This window comes from Anser cygnoides, chromosome 1, assembly GCF_040182565.1.
Source record: "Anser cygnoides isolate HZ-2024a breed goose chromosome 1, Taihu_goose_T2T_genome, whole genome shotgun sequence".
Lineage (NCBI taxonomy): Eukaryota > Metazoa > Chordata > Aves > Anseriformes > Anatidae > Anser > Anser cygnoides.
In genome coordinates, this window is record NC_089873.1 from 136,479,304 (window position 1) to 136,500,775 (window position 21,472).

Consider the following 21,472-nt stretch of genomic DNA (forward strand, 5'->3'; position numbering starts at 1 on the left):
TTCTCTATCTCTATACTTATTCATGGATGGTAGCAAATGCCCTGTGGGAGTGGTTACAGCAATGGAAGCAGAACAACTGGCAGCGCAGGGGCAAGCCCATCTGGGCTGCGGCATTGTGGCAAGATATTGCTGCCCGGGTAGAGAACCTGGTTGTAAAGGTACGCCATGTAGATGCTCATGTGCCCAAGAATCGGGCTACTGAAGAACATCAAAACAACCAGCAGGTGGATCAGGCTGCTAAGATTGAAGTGGCTCAGGTGGACCTGGACTGGCAACATAAAGGTGAATTATTTATAGCCCGATGGGCCCATGACACCTCAGGCCATCAAGGTAGAGATGCAACCTACAGATGGGCTCGTGATCGAGGGGTGGACCTGACCATGGACACTATAGCACAGGTTATTCATGACTGTGAAACATGTGCTGCAATCAAGCAAGCCAAACGGTCAAAACCTCTTTGGTATGGAGGACGATGGCTGAAATATAAGTATGGAGAGGCCTGGCAGATTGATTACATCACACTCCCTCAAACCCGCAACGGCAAGCGCCACGTACTTACAATGGTGGAAGCAACCACCGGATGGCTGGAAACATATCCTGTGACCCATGCCACCGCCCGGAACACTATCCTGGGCCTTGAAAAGCAAGTCCTATGGCGACATGGCACCCCAGAGAGAATTGAGTCAGACAACGGGACTCATTTCCGAAACAACCTTATAGACACTTGGGCCAAAGAACATGGTATTGAGTGGGTGTATCACATCCCCTATCATGCACCAGCCTCTGGAAAAGTTGAACGATACAATGGACTGTTGAAGACTACACTGAAAGCAATGGGTGCTGGGACATTCAAAAATTGGGATACACATTTGGCAAAGGCCACCTGGTTAGTCAATACCAGGGGATCTGCCAACCGAGCTGGACCTGCCCAATCAAACCTGTTACGCACTGTAGAAGGGGATAAAGTTCCTGTAGTGCACGTAAGAAACATGCTGGGTAAAACAGTCTGGGCTACTCCTGCCTCAGGAAAAGGCAAACCCATTCGTGGAATTGCTTTTGCTCAGGGACCTGGATGCACTTGGTGGGTAATGCAAAAGAATGGGGAGGTCCGGTGTGTACCTCAAGGGGATTTGATACTGGGTGAGAATAGCCCATGAGTTGAATTGTAGTATGTTAATTATTATATAATACTGTATGTCATCACTACCATGATTGCTATATATCATAGATGAAAATGGTGATTAATTAGAATGTATTGGAAAGAGTGTAACCTGAGCATGACATAAATGGTATGGAATAAGGGGTGGATATCTGTCCTGGTTCCAGTTAGGACAGAGTTAATTTTCCCTCATAGTAGCTGGTAGGGTGCTATGTTTTGGATTAGGATGAGAAGAGTGCTGATAACATGCTGATGTTTTAATTGTTGCAGAGCAGTGTTTACACCAGGCCAAGGACTTTTCGGCTTCTCGCTCTGTCCTGCCAGCGAGCAGGCTGGGGGTGCAGCAGGAGCTGGGAGGGGACAGACCCAGGACAGCTGACCCAAACTGGCCAAAGGGGTATTCCATACCATCTGACGTCATGCTAAACAATATATAGGGGTGGCTGGCTGGGGTGGGGGGGCCGGCTGCTCGGGAATAGGCTGAGCATCGGTCAGCGGGTGGTGAGCAATTGCATTGTGCATCACTTGTTTTCTTACACATTATTATTGTTAATACTATTATCATTATCACTATTATTATTATTGTTATTATTATATTCCTGTCTTAATAAACTGTCTTTATCTCAACTCACCGGCTTCACTTTCTCGTTTCTCTCCCTCATCCCAGAGAGGGAGGGGGGAGGGTGAGCGAACGGCTGTGTGGTGTTTAGCTGCCAGCCGGGTTAAACCACAACAACTTCCCTATGGAAAACTAGTACTCTTGAGATGCTGCAGAGTGTCACAGGATATCATCTATGACATGAGATCTAAGGGAAATGCAAGCCACTTCAAAGGGGCATCTGAAAATCAGCTTGGATACATATTTCACATGGCACTAGACATCTAAACTCAGGCAAATGAATAAATTCTCTATGTGACAATGGGAATTTACGTGTGTAGCTTAAATGTAGGTATCTGCATTGCAGACATCTGAGCTTACTTGTCTTAATCAGAAGTTGAATGTCACTCAAGGGGAACAATTTAGTTACCTAAAAGCAAGGATTTTATCTGTTCTTGAGTATCACAACCTCATTTACCTTATTACTTCTGATCCAGAGAAATGCGGATGTAGGGTCACTCCTGCCAGCACAGTGCAGGTTTTTGAATAACTTAGGCTATCTTCAAAGACAGAGATACCTTTGCATAGGTAATCAATAGAACTGTGGGTATCCTCAGTAGGCAATGGAGAGTAGTAATATCCTTAGCTAGTCAATGGAAAGAAGTTACTTTATTTAGGGCACATATCATATCTGTTTCAGGTTATGACATCGGAATGAAATTATGTACTAGAAATAACTATTTCTCTCCTTTTGGGACGGACAGATTCTCCAGCTTGGCCCTTGGCAGGCACACTGAGTTTGAGTGGTCACTGCCTGGCTTCTAACAGCTGTCTCTGTTGCAAGCCTTCACACAACACCTTCCTTAGCTGCCCGGGACCCCAAATATGGTCTGACTGCAGAGAAACTGTTCAAGAGCAATTCCCACTGCCTGTTGAGCAGTGTTATCTGTGTGTCCAATGTGCTCAGTCCTGAGGCACCAGCACGCATGGGATGTCTGGGACAGGCAGATTCTCCATCTTGGCCCTTGGCAGGCACACTGAGGCCCATTAGCAAGCCTCAATAAACTCAATTCTGGGAGTTTTTCAGTAACTCCCAGAATAATTTACTCCATAGTGACTGACACCTGGCAATGAAGTGAGAATGACTAGAGGGAATAGCCTCAAGTTGTGCCAGGGGAGGTTTAGGATGGAAATTAGGAGACATTTCTTCTCAAAAACAGTAGTCAGGCATTGGAACGGGTTGCCCAGGGAGGCAATGGAGTCACCGTCCCTGCAGGTGTTCAGGGAAAGGTGGGGCATGGTGCTTAGGGACATGATTTAGTGAGTGACATTGGTGGCAGGGTGATGGTTGGACCAGGTGATCATGGAGGTCTTTTCCAACCTTAATGATTCTATGATGTGAGCATATTCTATGATACAATTGCCACGTCTTGGGCACGGTCATTGTCCAGAGTCACTGTCTTCCGCATCATCGTTTTCCTTCTCCTTCCTTGTGGAGCTGCCCTGCTTCCTGCTTCTGCCCGGCTCACAGCTCCTTTCCCTGAGCCACCAGCAGAGCCCAAAGAGCAGGACCAGGAGCTCCACCGAGGCCCAGAGCTGCCACTGCTGCAAGGCAGTGAAGAGCAGAGCTCCCAGGGCCACCGCACTCTGCTCCTGTCTCCTCTGCTCCATCTCTTGCAGCAGCTGAGCCATGCCCTGGCTCAGCTGCTCTGCGTGCTGCTGCATTCGCTCATGCACATCCATATCCATGTGATCATCCACCAGCCACAGCTCCTGGGCAAAGCCCAGCACAGTCAGGGCAAGGAAGATCAGCCAAGCCATGGCCTGCAGGAGGTGCAGCTGCACTCACCGACGGCCCAGGCCACAGTGTAGTGGCGCTGCCTGCTGCTGACCCTGATGACAGCTCCCAGGCTGTGACTCATCCTCTGTGCTGTCGTAGGCACCACAGCCGCATCACAGCAATCCCCCTCGCCTTGCACCTCTTAAGCTTGTGTGAAGGTCCTCTTAGACATGAGAAGACTTATCATGTCACACATAAGGTCTCTAAAACAGTGACAAATTTCATCTTTTCTTAATAGGTGATGCAAAACATACTTGCTCTTACTCCTTCAGATATAAAGATGATTTCTTGAATTGCTTTGTGGTAAATTGTCTAGGTGAAAAGAACATCTCCTGGTGAAGGCTGAAGAACTAAATAGAAAGAGAGTGAAAAGCTATGTGGACATAGAATCATCCCGAGTTGGAAGGGACCCACGGGGACCACTGAGTGCAACTTCTAGGTCCACACAGGAGCGTCCCAATATCAAACCATACGTCTGAGAGCATTGTCCAAATGCCTCTTCAATTCCAGCAGGCTGTGACCAGTTCCCTGGGAAGCCTTTTCAGGTGCCCCACAACCCTCTTGGAGAAGAAACATTTCCTAACACCCAGCCTGAACCTCCCCTGTCGCAGCTCCATGCCGTTCCCTTGGGTCCTATTGCTGGTCACCAGAGAAGAAATCAGCACCTCCCCTTCCACTCCATCTTGAGGAAGCTGTAGATGGTCACGAGGTCGCTCCTCATCCTTTTCTAAGCTGAACAACCCAAGTTACCTCTGCTGCTCCTCATATGTTTTCCTCTCCAGACCCTTCACCGTCTTCGTTGGTCTTCTTTGGACACTCCTTAGTTGTTTTGTACCCTCTGTCTACTGTGGTGCCCAAACTGCTGATTCAACTTGCCATCGACTTGGCACTTAGGGATATGGTTTAGTGAGTGATATTGGTGGCACGGTGATGGTTGGACCAGATGATCTTGGGGGTCTTTTCCAACTGTAATGATTCTATGGTATGAGCATATTCTATATTCTTTTAGCAATAGAGAAAATGTGAGTGACCAGATTAGCTATACATGTGTCACAGCTGTATTTTTCACAGGAATTCCAAGTGTCTCTACATGATAGATTGCAGAAATATGTAAACTTGGTGTTGAAGCTGTGCATTAGCTAGTTAAAAATATCTAAATTGAATATTCAGTAAGTACAATTTAATAAAACTCAGAGACCTCATCGCTCTCTATAGGTACCTTAAAGGAGGCTGTAGAGAGGTGGGGGTTGGTCTATTCTCCCACGTGCCTGGTGACAGGACGAGGGGGAATGGGCTAAAGTTGTGCCAGGGGAGGTTTAGGTTGGATGTTAGGAAGAACTTCTTTACTGAAAGGGTTGTTAGGCACTGGAATGGACTGACCAGGGAGGTGGTTGAGTCACCATCCCTGGAGGTCTTTAAAAGACATTTAGATGTAGCCCTTAGTGATATGGTTTAGTGTAGGACTTGTTAGTGTTAGGGCTGAGGTTGGACTAGATGATCTTGGAGGTCTCTTCCAACCTAGACGATTCTGTGATTCTGTGATTCTGTGAAAGTTAAGAAATACATTAATTAATTAACTGCATTAATTAACCGCAATATATTAATTAACCGCATGAAGTTTAACAAAAGCAAGTGCCGGGTCCTGCACCTGGGACGGGGCAACCCTGGCTATACGCACAGACTGGGCGATGAGACGCTGGAGAGCAGCCCCGCAGAGAGGGATCTGGGGGTTGTACTTGACAGCAAGTTGAATATGAGCCAGCAGTGTGCCCTGGCAGCCAGGAGGGCCAACCGTATCCTGGGTTGCATCAAGCACGGCATTGCTAGTCGGTCGAGGGAAGTGACTGTCCTGTTCTACTCTGTGCTGGTGCGGCCTCACCTTGAGTACTGTGTGTAGTTCTGGGCACCACAGTACAAAAAGGACGATAAACTTTTGGAGAGTGTCCAGAGGAGGAGGAGGGCAATGAAGATGGTGAAGGGCCTAGAGGGGAAGACATATGAGGGGCGGCTGAGGTCACTGGGCCTGTTCAGCCTGGAGAAGAGAAGGCTGAGGGGGGACCTCATCACAGTCTACAACTTCCTCGCGAGGGGGAGTGGAGAGGCAGGTGACCTATTCTCCATAATCACCAGTGATAGAACCTGCGGGAACGGTGTCAAGCTGAGGCACGGGAAGTTTAGGCTGGACATCAGGAAGAGGTTCTTCACCGAGAGGGTGGTTGCACACTGGAACAGGCTCCCCAATGAAGTAGTCACTGCACCAAGCCTGTCTGAATTTAAGAAGCGATTGGACTGTGCACTTAGTCACATGGTCTAAAATTTGGGGTAGACCTGTGCAGTGCGAGGAGTTGGACTAGATGATCCTTATGGGTCCCTTCCAACTCGGGATATTCTATGATTCTATAATTCTATGATATTTTCAGTGACATACTAGCACACACCTTGTGCTTCAGAACTGCCAGGTGTACAGCCAATTTAGAGACTTAAGCACTCATTAAACAAATCTAATACCAATTTAATGCATACCTATATCAGTAATTCATGTAAATGTAAGCTCTAAGACTTTTTCTGTTGGGTAAAAACATGCACAAAGTTAAAATCTGGTTGCCGCCCAGATTTATGTGTGAGATTTGATTCCTTAATTAGAAACATCTTCTATCATCTGAGACATTCACCAGTCATGAGACCTGCTTGGCTTAAAAGACTTAGCACAGGGGACCTGCTGGAATCTTGCCCCCTGCACCAACTACTGAAGCTTAGATGATATGCTCAGAATTTTCTCAAAAAGCACTAGCTGCTGATGTTCAGGATACCATTTTAAGTGCTCTCAAGAGTTGTCTGCTATATATGGTAAGCCAATAAGAACAGATGTGTAGTTCATCTGAGTAACTCATTCCTGTTTTTTGTTTTGTTTTTTTTTTAATGCATGTACAAAATGAACCTCTCTCAGCTGTGTACGCTAAGAAAATGTGTTCATTTAGATAATTCAATGTTCACTGCAGTGTTTTCTTAAACGGCTATTAATTCCAATCTTGTCTGTGTGCCTATGGCTGAAACAAAGTCAATATGATTAAGTAAAGGAAAATAAATATTAAGGAATACTGTAATTAAAAAAAAAAAAAGAAAAAGAAAACAACTAGTCATTCAACAAAATACTCGTATATTTTGTAAAGGCAAATTGTAAAGGCTGGTGAACAATTAATTCAGTATTAGTTATAATGTCAAAAAAAAATTAGTAGAACAGAAAAAATTTAAAACATGACACTGATATGAAGCACTGTATTATGACTATGAATCTGACGTGCTTCAAGCTTTCAAGGGAACTCTCAAGTAAAGTGATGTTATTGCTTTATTACCTATGATATTCTAGACATTTGTACAAATTTAATACATTTGTACATTTTCTGATGGAAATCAGAATCATTCTGGAGCAACAGGTGATGGTTAGAGTAACTAGTGTCCAAAATGGCATTATATGTCCTTGCTTAGGAGTCTGAATATTATTCTTATGGTAGAATTTGTGTCAAGATTAAGATATATGTTTAGGCATAAATGATGCACTTGTAGAAAACTTAGTGAAAGTGTAAATTTAACTATAAATGTGAATAATCTAATTAAAATATAAATTAAGCTGCCGTTACGCTCTTAGCAGAACTAAATCTTGACTTAATCACCTAAACACGAGCATCCTGTACTCTTGAGGTAAATGTGAGAGAAACAACCGTGCAAACACTAACCTCAGCAAAGAAGGAGGGGGAAGACATGCTCCAGGCACCTGAACAGAGGGGAGGTTTAGGTTGGATACTAGGAAAAACTACTTTACCAAAAGGGTTGTTAGGCATTGGAATAGCTGCCCAGTGAAGTGGTTGAGTCACCATCCCTGGAGGTCTTTAAAAGACATTTAGATGTAGAGCTTAGTGATATGGTTTAGTGCAGGACTTGTTAGTGTTAGGTGAGAGATTGGACTAGGTGATCTTGGAGGTCTCTTCCAACCTGGATGATTCTGTGATTCTGTGAATCTGCAGCCTATGGAGAGCCCATGCAGGAACAGTGTATCTGCCCCATGGGGGCCCCACATTGGAGCAGTCTTTTCCTGAAGTACTGCACCCTGTGGAATGGACCCCTTGGGTTTACTCTCTTATTTGGATTCTTGATGCTTTCATCATCACATTTGTAATGTCTTAATTTAATTTATAAGCCTATGTAGAGAAATCTGTATCTGTATTATGCACCTTTATCTCTCTTTTCATCTCAGTGGCATCATTTTAATTGTCCTTATTCTATCAAGGATATTCATGACCTTGGTAGTATTAAGAAATCATTTCACAACTTCTGGCAGTGTAATGATGGTAGGCACTGCCACAACCTGAAAGCCTTGCCTGACTGCTTTAAGAAAGGAATGGTACTGTTCAAATTGTGTCTGATGGTGCTGGGAAGAAGTAAGTTATCTCATCTATGATGAGATATATCTCATATCTATCTCATATCTATCTTCAGCTATACAGAGATGAGAGTTACTTTTGTTGTCAGCAGTTATGATGGCACCTACGGCTGCTGCTGGAGGCACTAACTCCTTCACTCAGTCCTTCACTTGCAATTGCTGTGGCTGTCGCTTAAGTACAACAAGACCCAGTCAGTATCACATAATTTTGAAAAGATGTTTGCCTGTTTAAAACATTGTGTAATAGACAACTGAAGGCATTGCAGAAAAAATCTTTTAACTGATCATACTATATTTTATTACTGGTGTAAATGAAATACCACCCAGAGATGAAGTGATAAGCCAAATGAAATTACTAGTTCATTGTGACAAAACCATAGAGAAATATCTGCTACTCAGACATTTATTTAATCTATGAAGATTGGATTTTGTAACTTTTTTTTTTTTTTAGTGACTTGTGGTAAAAAGTATGCATTTTTGAGAATGTATCACTATCATCTGCTTTCAATGAGCTTTGAAAACGAACAATGGAAATAACTGAAATGAGACAAAAATAAAGGTGAGTTAAGCTTAAGCATTTTATTTATCATTAGGGAATTTAAACAGCTACAAGGAATATTGTATGACTATGGCTCCATTCTAAGTAGAAACCTTTTTCTGAATATTAAAGCATATATAACGAACTCTTATTCCAAGCACATTCAGAACTATGTTTTTATTTTGAGAAATACATTATATGTCTCAAGTTTAACTAACAGATGCTAGTTCAGCTAACTCAGGGTTTTGGCAGATTCCAATATCTAAGGGTTTAGCATCAGTGACTAAATTTATTTTATTATCATCTGTGAAGGAACAATGGATGATCTGTCACAATTTCTGAGATATAGAAAAGTTGGCGCTGAAAAACAAATTGATAAATACTGCTTACCTCCCATAGCACAACAGATTTGTTTTCCAGATATTTGACATTTTCTAAGTTGCATTTGACAGCTTCGGTACATATGGATTTTTGCAGTGCTTCTGATGTCGTTGTCCCAAACAATGCCCCTAATTTTAGTGCCAAAAATTTCAAGGACTTTCTCAAAGAAATTGTGTCCTAAGTATAGCCACATTTATTTTTTTTCTCCCCAGATTTTCTCACATGTAGTTTTTCTAATACCCTTAATCCAATTTAGACTATGCTGTGAGTCTAGCAGAACAGTGTAGCATTTGCTTCAGAAGATTTCCATAAATGGCAAAGTGGCATCTGTTGATTAAGGTAGAAATGATTCCTGTAATGTCAGGGGGATTTCTTTCAGCTACTCAACTCTTTGTGTTCTGTGTAGATCTTTGAAGGTCTCTACTCTAAATAATAATACAAATAAAAATAAAAGTTTGAAAAGTAAATTATATGGAAAATATTTTGGAGATGTAGGTATTAAAAAAGTTGGTTTGAAGCAAAGTTCTTGTTTCAGATCTTGGTGCCAAGATATCTGTTGATACAAACCAGATTAAATAAGATTTCTTCATTACTTGTTACATTCAAATGTTGACCTTTTACAATGAGTCTAAATGATCTCACTTCTGTTTTCTTAGAAATACTTCTAAGACCATGATTCACATAAACCATGCCACATATCGTATGAATTTTGTGGAATTGTAGACAGATGTTTCTCTTCTGATTGGTGTCAACAAATTATTGTATTTAGTTTGGGTTAATATTATACTCATCCATCTGACTGGCCATTAAATAGAATTAAAAATGTGTAGAAATTTAGGAACTATGTACTTTGATATATAACTCTCTCTAGACTATAGTTTTTCTGGATATCATATACTTTGTAAGTTTTTTATTAGTTAGCTAAGTTTAAACTTGTTAAACTATTTCCGTCATGCTTATAGTATTTGCCTTTCATGAACATATTTTCCTGTTACAGTGGACTAATTTGGATCCTCAGATTCTGATGTCTCTCTGAAAAAATTCTTGCTATAGTTGTTGGTCAGAAATATACTACTAGAAAAATTGACTCATTAAATAAGGTTGCTATATAACTATATTTTGGGATTTTTTTAACTGTCCCTTCCAAACATATAAAAATCACCTACTTTCTGTTTATGATGACTGTCAGAAACAATAATTTTCAAAGACAATAGGATAAAATGATTCTTGCAGCAGCAAAAAATTAAAATTTTCCTGTATCAGAAATATCATCCCATGTGATATACCAAGAGTGGAAGGGCAAGAACAGTTATTATTTCCAGAAGTATGTAGCATAAACTAGATACCTGTGAGAAATTTAGGTTTCTAAAAATTAGACGTATAATAGCATTTAAGATGTCTTGGATTTTGTGAGAAATTTTATGGGATTGGCAACTGGTGTACTAGAGCCATGGGAGAATCCCTTCTGAAATAGAAACTTTAAGTCAAATTAGAGTGTAGGATCTGGAAAACAGTACTAGATGCATAACTATGGGTATATTAGTCCTGTCTGACGGATTTTAGGGAAAAAAATCAGTGAACATAGTGCAAATCATTCTCAGGTATCTATTACCAGTTTTGCTAAATAGATTTCCATTTATTCCAACAGATATCTAGCCTACATGGAGATACAGAAAATTGAGGTATTTTAATTATGAGACTGCCACTAACTTTCAGTTGATATAATACGGGTAAAATGAAAATCAAACAATATTTGAGATCAAAATCTAGTGGTCTTATTTATTGTTAAATACTGTACATTTTCCAACTGTTTTTCTTGAACAGATTTCTCCCCCACTCCCCTTACAGGTAAAACATAGGAGTGTCCTGGACAGAATGGGCTCAGTCTCACTGTACCCATGTAGACCCACTGTCATTTATGATGCCATACCTAGTATTCAGCTGCCTCTCCAAGAGGGCCTGGGTTCAGTGCATGTCCTGGGTAGTAAATTAATTCCTCATTTTGTTCTATTTGTATGCACAGATTTTACTTTAAATATCAAACTGTCTTTATCTCATCCCATGAATTTTCTCTATTTCACTCTTCCGATTTTCTTCTCCAGGCCCACTGGCAGAGAATGAGCAAGTGGATGTGTGGGGATTAGCTGCCTACCAAGGTTAAACCATAAAATAGATTCTTTTTGGTACAGTTAAGATCACCTAAAGGTAATTGACACTACTTTCAAAATCGTTTTCTTCATCTAAAAATTATTTAGGAGCTGAAATACAATTGGAAACGTACTGAGATTCCACTGAAATATTCAGAATTACATTTTTAAATAATTATAAAAATGAAACACTAAGGAAGGTATACTTAATTCATTTTATGAATTGAAAAATCAATTACAAACATTATTGTTATACAACAAATCACTGAACTTATGCTTAAGTTAAGCACAAGTATTTGGTAAGACAACATATCTCTTTTTGGTAGAGGAAACTTGAGTTATACTCTTGATTTTCAGAGAAAATCAAATCACTTGTAAAACACCCTTGGGGAAACTAAACCTATAAAGAATGTCAAGTGATCTAAGATGGACTGAGCTGCTCGGCTAAATATTTACATAAAATAAATTAAAAAAAATACTTTGATTCTTACTCCTATTACAAAATAGATTCCATGGTATAAAAATAAGGGAGTATTTCTTTTCATTCCTATTACTGCTAACCAACAGGAGAGAAAAGATTGCAGTCTATTAACAGGTATGGAGTTGAAATGCATGAAAATAGTCCTGAGAAAATGCAAGACTGAGGACAAAAAAACCCATATATCTCCCAGCAAAGAAGATGGGATGCTGATGACTCAGTGTAATAATATGCAGGAAGGATGAAAATTTAAAATCAAAGAATAGCAGCAGATATTTTTGTTTGTGTACTTTATTAGTAAGGATCCATGGTAGAATCATCTGTTCATACTTTGTCTAGTAATGAGTGGTTGTTATATTTTCATTAAATTCTTAAAGCACTAATTAATTTAGCAACAAATTCTAATTTTTGGATTCCCACATAAGGTAAATGTATTCTTTTGGTTACTCAAAATGAAATCGTGTACCTGACTCTGACCAGTACCCCCTGCTCCTGACTCCTGTCAGGATGGTTAATATAATTAGCAATAAGGCAAATATCCAAAATATGTAAGTGGGCTGTTAATGTATATCCCTGCCCCTTTCTCTCTTCCCCTGTCTGTCACCAGAGTGTGAGGGCATCCATTGATAAAAGAGATCAAGATAAAGATAGAATGATAAAGAGATCAAGACCCAAGTGCTGAGCCACCAAGAGGATCTGGAGAGCACCTGTTGACAGCGTGGTTTGAGCATTATCAATGTACAGATACTGGGTTGCGAGGAGATGGTGACACCCATCCTGGAACAAGGAGGCATGACAGCACAGGGAGTACTGTCTATTAAAGTATGTACTACAAGCCGTAAGCAGGACTTAGTCTGGAACTGCTACTGGATGGTAAAACACGTGATCCCCAGTGGCCAGGGACACCTCCACCATCAACTTCTTCCTCTGAGGACTGAGTGAGTGACTCGTGATCTTCCATGTAAACTGAGTCTTGTTTATGATTGTATCGTGCTGATAGCTAAGAATTTGACCTGATCTGCAGACATCCAGGGAGTCCATGCAAGTGGCTGAAAAGCCTGTGCAACTGAGAACACTGAACATTCTGTGCTATATGCTAAGCTAAGTGTTAGAAATTATATACTAAGATATCTTTTTTTTTTTAAATAATAATAATAAATATCTAATCATAACCATAACCCCTTTTGGCCAGGGTCGTTCTGCCAAGGATCCTTTAAGAACCTGCTTGTTCTCCTTCGCGTCGAGTGAAACCAGCAAGAGCCCTTCTCTAGGAGAAGAGAACACAAAGCTTTAGTTTTATCTCAGACTACCATTGCCTTTCTTCAGTTACTTTTACAACCATGTAAAAAATATTACAGTAGTTTAACATACCATATTGTCAGAAACAAACAATGGGATGGGGGAGGGAAAGGAAGAAAATAAGGTTTTCTTGAATTCCATACATTATGAGATTGCAAGCTGGTCATAAATCTAATCTTTTTTTTTTCTCTTTCTTTAATAATACTTGGCCATACCAGCATATTTCAAGTCTTCTACCCTTAATAGCCAAATATGCACTTAATTTGAGTTTCAGCTGACTCTCACGTATACATTCATACCAGGAGAAATATTTTTCAAGTCATACAACAAGCAGCTAATAGGTTTTTAATAACCAAAGAGGAGTTTAAAATTTATTCATTTGTCTAACTTTCAAATTTCATGGTATGCAGTGATTGGTCAAGTTACTGTATCAATCTGTGGATTCTAACTACATGTTTCTCACTGAAAATCTGACATTATATGCTTCACAAATTACTACCTTATTTTGACATAAATATCAATAGTCATTTTTTTTCCTTTTTTTTATGTCAGAAAAATATTATTCTATTAAAATATGTATCATGGAAAAATCCAAAGAAAACAAAGAATAGCTTTAAAATTGCAAATTGAAAAAACAAGCAGTTAAGTGCTAGACAGGGATGTCAGTCTTCACAGCATAAATTATTTCAGTGCTTCACAAGGCTTTAAAGTAACTTCATGGACCAATCTCAGATCAACTGTTTTCAAAACAATGAAAAATGTCTTTATATAAACCCATGCACATAAACTACTCTATACACATATGAGAGCAACGGTAATTTAAAAAGACATTTAGTCTCACTACTGCAAAACTTTGTCTTATAGATCAGGAATCTAGCAATAAATTGCTATTTCTTATGGTGCCCATCAGCTAGGTGGGCTCTTAAAATATTCAAAACATGTATTCTCTTTCCACAAAGACTGCTTTACTTAAAGGAAAACATTGATTTTTGCCAAGAGATATACAGAAAGACAATCTATCAATGACAGCCTCACAGGAAAGCTACTAGTAAAATTACTCTTGGTTCTCATTTTGTATTCCTTGAGGTCATGCTTCCCCCTCCACTCCCTGCCACCTCACCCTCCACCCTCCCTGATGATTGAGGGACAACCGCAATTAGAATCAGTCTTAGTCAATTTTCATTTTTGCACAAACAACATAAAAGAAAAAAAAAATAAAAGTCATTTTTGAGGAAAACTTTCCATAGACTAAACACTTCCACTTTGTTTCCTTTAATTGTGTTTTTCCTTCTTTATGCACATTTATATTTCAAGCTATGCTATCTGCTATATCCAATAGTAACTTTTTGAAAAAAGTTAATTGCTTATGGAGTTCATCTGAAATAAATGATACTTCCACTCTTCATGGCTTTTTTTTTAAGATGGAGTTATAGAGATTTTAACATCTTTAAACTATAGAAGTTAATGTAAGACTGTAGTAAGAAACAACTATCAAAGTTCTGACTTTTTCTCCCAAGGAAAAATTTGGTTCCAGTATGATACAAATATTTGGATTTGGAAACTGAGATCTTACAGACTATGTTATCCAACTGTAAAACATGTTGTCATCCAAAACTAACATGTTTTTCTCAAAACAAAAACACAAAGGTAAATGGATAAACAAAGCCAATATAAACATCTCCTGACTTTAAGATAGCTGCAAAACTTCAGCACTTTAAATAAATAAATACATAAATAAATTAATAATAATAAAAATAAAGGCAAACTTACTTCAAGAGACAACCTACATCTTTAAATAAAAATAAAACAAGTTCTGGTCCTGGGATCTTATATAGCATGCTTCAACCTATAGATTGCTCATGATTAGGAATAACAATAACAATAACAAACAATAACAATAATAATAATAGAAAAGTTGATAATAAATACTTTCTGGAACAGAGTAAATTACATAGATCACAGAATAAATGAATGTAAGTAAACAAATATTAACTGTATATATTACACCTGTAATTAGCAGTTACAGATAATATGAAATGGAAAAAAGGTCAGTAAATACATGCTGAAGCACTAGTTCTGAAACTTTCTCTAGAGTCAGGTGAAGTCAATGTCGAACGCATATCAATGCACATATGGCAATACTGAATATAGAATCCTGTCCTTTACTTCTTGATAATTCCCCCTAAAACTGTGTTACATATTTTATTTTATTTTTTAATGATGAGAAGGTATGATTTCACAAGTATATCATCTTGCAAAATAAACATATTTTAGAAAAAATACCAACAAATTTGTGTTTTCCTTAGAAGCCATTACTGCATGGAACTATGCTTATTTAAAAATCTCTCTCCTCAAAGTTGTCAACCAGATACTTAATTTCGTTGTTAATCTGGGTTTATTCTTATCAGCTGGAATATTATTGAGAATTTAATTCAGCCCATTTTAGTTTTAAACACCTCAAGCACTTAATCTTCCACTCTTTCCCTTAAGAAATTATTCTATAATCTTGTCAAGAGATGGGTTATACTTATCACTGCCAAACAACAGTGCTTGCAGGTAGAACATGATACTCCTTTTTTTCAGACCTTAAATGATTTCCACAGAAAGATAATTGAGGTGGAAAAATCCTCTTAAATTTAATCTTTGAAGGTCAGGCAAATAAAGATACTGAGAGTAGAAACTGAAGACATTTGCCATGACTGTCTTTACAGCTCAAGACTGATCATGGTGCTATTGTGCTTATTTGTTCCTGTTTAGATTTTCAATTTATTTTGCAGGCAGCATGCAGGAAACTTGAACAATTTGAAGCTTAAGACCAGCTCAACTATATCAAGTTATATTTAGCTTATTTGTAGGTTATGTGAAACATCATTTTATACACTATTTATGAAGGAGTTGCTCCACAGCCATCATGGATTTTGAACAAAGAAGGTTATCTTTATGTCACAAATTATGAACATATGAAAAAAACATATGAAAAAGTCCATAGAAAGCAGTTTGTTTTCTTTTCAAATAGCAACATGGGATTGAATCCTGTTTGGCTGCATGCACATGTAAGATTATTCATGCGTATATGAGTTTGTTGGGTTGGATCTCTGGAAACTTAGTAATGTGTATTCTCATTTGAATAGCTGGCAGTGAGGGGTAATGTATTTTATACATTTTAGAGATGCTCATTTACATGCATTGTTTAAGGATGCTGTAACAGAAAAAATATCCTTGCAATATCTTTGTGAAAATTACCACAGTCAAGGGCTTAAAATTATCAAGAGTCAGGGCTTCTGACTCTTTTCAAAGTAGAATAATTCGGAGTGACAGTTTTCTGTCAGTTATGTATTTAGTTTTTGGTATGATGATATTCAAAGTAAACCTCAAGATCATTTCAGCTTCAGTCCATGGTATATAGAAATGAAAAAAAGTGACAGCTGTTTGACATCTGAGAGATTTCCATCTACCCAAGTCTTTCTTTATGCTCAACAGTGTAAAACAAAACAAAACAAAACAAGTTTATTGATGAGACATTTCCAAATCCATAGTAAAATTTCATCATTTTTGTGTCATTTATCTGAAGTGTCACGGTGCTGTGAGGGCCCTGAGTCGGGTCCTGTCCCACAGCACCCAAAGAGGGAGTAGGTCTGAGAGGGTGTTTTGGTGGTGTTTGTTTGTTCGTTTTTCTTTCTTTTTTTTTTTTTTTTTTCCTTCAAAGTCTGTACCTGTTTTCAAGCCTGTTTGAATATTAGCTGATGAAATCTAATGGTACACCCGAAATCTTATATCACCAGTTTCAAGCACCTTATATTGATTATACTGATATTTTCTACTGCTAATTTGCTTTGACTTAAAATGATGGCCATTTATCCAAGATGAAAGCGTTACTTTCTGTGCTATGTATTCACCAGTAATGTTTTTATTAAAATTCTAGGTGATGGATCAGTAAGGTTATTCCAGATTTCCCTTATTCAACAAAAAATCAGTAACTAGACTTACATGAGTAAAATCTTTTTTTCTTAAATAACGTCATTGCTGTTCTTTGTGTGATGGCGTATGCATTGGTGTAAGGCATAGAAACTGATACTTTTTTTACGCTCCTTTTATTTGTGTGTGTGTATCATAGAATCATAGAATGGTTTGGGTTGGAAGGGACCTTAAGATCATCCATACCAACCCCCCTGAACTGGGCAAGGACACCTTCCCCTAGAGTAGATATCCCCAAAGTATACAGTCCCATTAATGGTAGGAAGAATTCTACCATATGAATAAGAATGTAGAAGAAAAAAATAATAATAAAGGTTGCTTAATTTTTATCATAGAAAAAAGAGGTTTTTCATTCTTTTAGGTGCAAAGGAGGCTTTCATGTGTTTTATGTGTTCAGTCAGAAAAAAAAAAAAAAGAAGAAAAAAAAAAGTATTGCACCTGGAGAAAGATAGGATTTTGTTTTGTTTTGTTTTGTTTTGTATTACCTGTGGGGATGTTAACATTGAATCATAACTGCGATAACTTAATCACAGGTTATCATTTGGAAAGTATTCATAGCTTTCCTAATGTGAGTTATTTCCCTCACTAAAAATAATTAAAATAAAATAAAATAAAATAAAATAAAATAAAAGGAAACAAAAGGCAGCTGAAAACCACCACAACTGCTCTCACTCCCCCTCCTCAAAGGGAAATGGGGAGAAAATACAATGAAAAGGGCTCAAGGGTTGAGATATGGACAGGGATATCACTCAACAATTGCCGTTACGGGCAAAGCAGACTCAGCATAGGGAGATTAATGAAATTTATTACCTATTACTAACAAGCTAGAGCAATGAGAAACTTAAAACAAACTAAGAACACCTTCCCTGCCCATCCACCTTCTTCTACGTCCTCCCCCTGAGTGGTGCAGGGAATGGGGGCTGCAGCCAGTCCCTAACACTTTGTCTCCGCCACTCCTTCACGGTAAGTCTCTGTCCCTGCTCCAACATGGGGTCCCTCCCATGGGATGCCATCTTTCCGAAACTCATCTTGTGGGGGCTTCCCAAAGGCAGGCAGCAGCTCTTCAGGAACTGCTCCCACATGGCTCCATACCACGGGGCCCATCTGTCAGGAGCAAACTGCTCCAGCATGGGTCCCCCACGGGTGGGCGGCAGCTCCCCCCAGACCCCCTGCTCCTGCGTGGGCTCCTCTCCACAGGCTGCAGCTCCAGCCCAGGGCCTGTTCCTGCAGGGGCTTTCCATGGGCCGCAGCCTCCTCCAGGCGACATTCACCTACTCCACTGGGGGCTCCTCCATAGGCTGCAGCATGGAGATCTGCTCTGCCGTGGGACCCACAGGCTGCAGGGGTACAGCCTGCTCCACCAGGGGCCTCTCCACAGGCTGCAGGGGAACTTCTCCTGCGTGCTTGGAGCACCTCCTGCCCTCCTGCTGCACTGACCTTGGGGGCTGCAGGGATGCTTCTCACTCCTCACTCTCCCAGCTGCTGTTATGCCGAAGTATTTTTTTGTTGGGGGTGGTGGGAGTGATGGAGGTGGTGTTTTTTTTCTCCTTTCTTAAACCTGCTCTCACAGAGGCACAGACAACATTGCTTATCGGCTCGGCTCTGGCCAGCGGTGGGTCCCTTTGGATCTGGCTGAAATTGTCCCTTAGCTAATATGAGGCATCTTCTGGATTCTTCTCACAGAGGCCACACCTGCAGCGCCCCCCCCCCCCCCCCCCACCAAAACTGTATTATGTAAATCCAAAACAGTGTTATATCAATGTACCAATCTTTCCAGACAGTTAGGTAGATCATTCTCAAATCATGCGAATGCAGATTGTCATTATCTGACTTTGTGCTCACCAGTCTCTGTTATGAGTCTCTTTGTGCTTAGGCACTCATGTCTCAATGCATAACAGTATCATTTTAATTCCAATTGAAATAAACACTTTGAAAAAAAAATCAAATGTATACACTAAGCACAGTGATAAAGCATTATCTTTTCTTCCTGAACTCTTTCCTTCCTTCCTCTAAAGGACCATATTTCTTCAGTCATAAGTCTTTGCTTTCAGGGGCAGGAACTTCCATGAAGCATTTTGCCATGCTGGTTTGTTTTTGTTTGTTTCTGGTTTTAAAAATATCTTACACTTTTTTATATACATTTTAGTTAGTATTCATATATGAGCACTATATACCCAAGTTTCTTTTTACTACCAGCTATTAAATTATATTAATGTCATGATTCCAGTATCAAAATCCACTGATTTCCCCCTTTAAGTAACCTCCCATCTAGTGTACATATAGCATTATGGGATAACGTCCTGCGGCTTATATTCCCTATGGTCCAATCACTCTTTTCAAAGTAATTATTTTGCATTTTGTGAAACAAAGTATTTGGTGATTTTAACTATTTTTGGTATTATGGGCCTGCACCTTCAAATTAGAGATGCAAATTAAATTCTTTAGCAACTTTAAATAACTTGTTTGATTACAGCCACACCCTTTTATTTCCAGATGATGAATCTCCAGTACATTACTCGGAAAGTGAGACAGCCAAAGTCTAAGTATGAGCAGACAAAAGGTTAGAAACGTGTGATGACTAACAGCCAAAAAAGACTGTTTTTCTACTGATGATGTACACTCACAGAAAAGGTTTAGTGTCCTGGTGACAGCTGAGCAGGAACAGTTTCCCCCAGGGTAGGTATACAGGCCATCCGAGTCTCATTCACGTATTCCGGCCAGTCCCACAAAAAGATATGGTGATATATCTCAAATGACTTAAGTGCCGTGGACGAATAGAGGTTGCAGAAAATCTGACAAGTGGGAATTGTGCCTTACACAAAATAGACACATAAACAAAGAAATAAAAAGTGTGGATCTCTGTTCTGGTAAGGATTATAAGCCAATCAATAATTTATGAATTGAGATGCAAGGACTGACCAATATCAGTGAAATACTGGTGGGTCTCTGCTACAAATTATCTAAAAAACATAAGGAAATTGATTTTTACACAACCAAAAAAAGCCTCACAATCACAGGCTCTGGTATTCACAAAATGCTTTAACCACTTAGATATTTACTGCATGGGGAAAATAGCTGGGTACAAGCAAAGTGGTAGATTTCTGAATTGTGGTGATTACAGTTTCTTGATAAAGAAAGTCAGTGAGATGACTATGAAAGAACTTCTGGTGGTTAGAAATAGTCACTAACAGCCTCATCTGCAATAACCTCAGCTACAACAAGGTGAACCTCCCCTGAACCTTCCCTGTTGCAGCTTCACACTGTTCCCTCAGGTCCTGTTGCTGTCACCTGAGAAAAGAAATCACTGCCTGCCCCTCTGCTCCCCTCGTGAGGAAGCTACAGGCTGCCATGAGGCCTCCTCTCAGTCTCCTCTTCTTTAGGCTGAATAAACCATGCTATTGTCAGCTGTTCCTCAAATATCTTCTCCTCTAGACCTTTCACCAACTTCATAGCCCTCCTTTGGACACTCTTTAATAGTTTTATGTCCTTATATTGTGTTGACCAAAACTACACCCATCACTTGAGGCAACAGCATGGAGTAGAGCAGGACAACTGCTTCCGTTGACTGGCTAGCAATTCCATTCTTGATGCACCCCAGGATATGGTTGGGCCTTCTGGCTGCCAGGGCATACTGTTTACTCATATTTAATATTCAATAAACCAAAACCTCTGGATCCCTTTCTGTGGGGATGCTCTCCAGCCTCTCATCCCCAGTCTGTATGTATCTCCAGGGTTACCCCTTCCCAGGTGCAGAATCCAGAACTTGTTCTTGTTAAACTTCATGCGGTAGGAGATTGCCCAGCACTCTAATACGCTGAGATCTCTCTGAAAGGCCTCTCTACTCTCCACAGAATCAACAGCTCCTCCTAATTCAGTATCATCTGCAAACTTATTTAGTATGCCTTCAAATCCTGCATCCAAGTAATTTATGAACACATTAAAGAGAACTGGCCCTAAAATGGAGCCCAGGGTAACACCACTAGTGACTGGCCACCAGCCTGATGCATCCCCATTTACTATAACCCTTGGAGTCTGACCCATACGCCAATTATTCACCTACTGCATTATGTTTTTATATAGCTGTATGATGGACATTTTATCTAGAAGGATACTTTGAGAAACAGTAGAAAGCTTTGCTGAAATAAAAAAAAATTTACACCAACTCTCTTCCTTTGGTCAAGTAAGTGGGCAACCTTGTAACCTTCTCATAAAGGGATATTAGGTTCATTAAACAGGACTTTATCCTCATGAACCTGTTGGCTGTTACCAATGACTGCATTACCCTTCAAGTGTTTTTGAATATTTCCCACAGTTATCTTCTCCATCATTTTGATACAATTGTAGAATCATAAAAGGGTTTGGGTTGGAAGGGAACTCAAAGATCATCTAGCTCCAACTCCCCCTGCATTGGGCAGGAATGCCACCCACTCGATCTGGTTGCCCAAAGCGCCATCCAATTTGGTCTTAAACACTTCCAGGGATGGAGCACCCACAACTATCTGGGCAACCTGTTCCAGCACCTCACCACCCTCTGAGTAAATAATTTCTTCCTAACATCTAATCTAAATCTACTCTCTTTTAGTTTAAAGCTATTACTCCTTGTCCTGTCACTATACTCC

General features: G+C 39.7%; 1 long non-coding RNA gene across 1 annotated transcript; it reads left to right on the plus strand.

Moving 5' to 3' along the window:
• The first annotated feature begins 8,192 nt into the window (after positions 1-8,192).
• LOC125181327 (uncharacterized) lies at positions 8,193-12,584 on the plus strand. The gene is made up of 3 exons (XR_007160323.2): positions 8,193-8,594; positions 11,057-11,159; positions 12,187-12,584. It is a non-coding gene; the product is annotated as an uncharacterized lncRNA (long non-coding RNA).
• Positions 12,585-21,472: the final 8,888 nt, after the last annotated feature.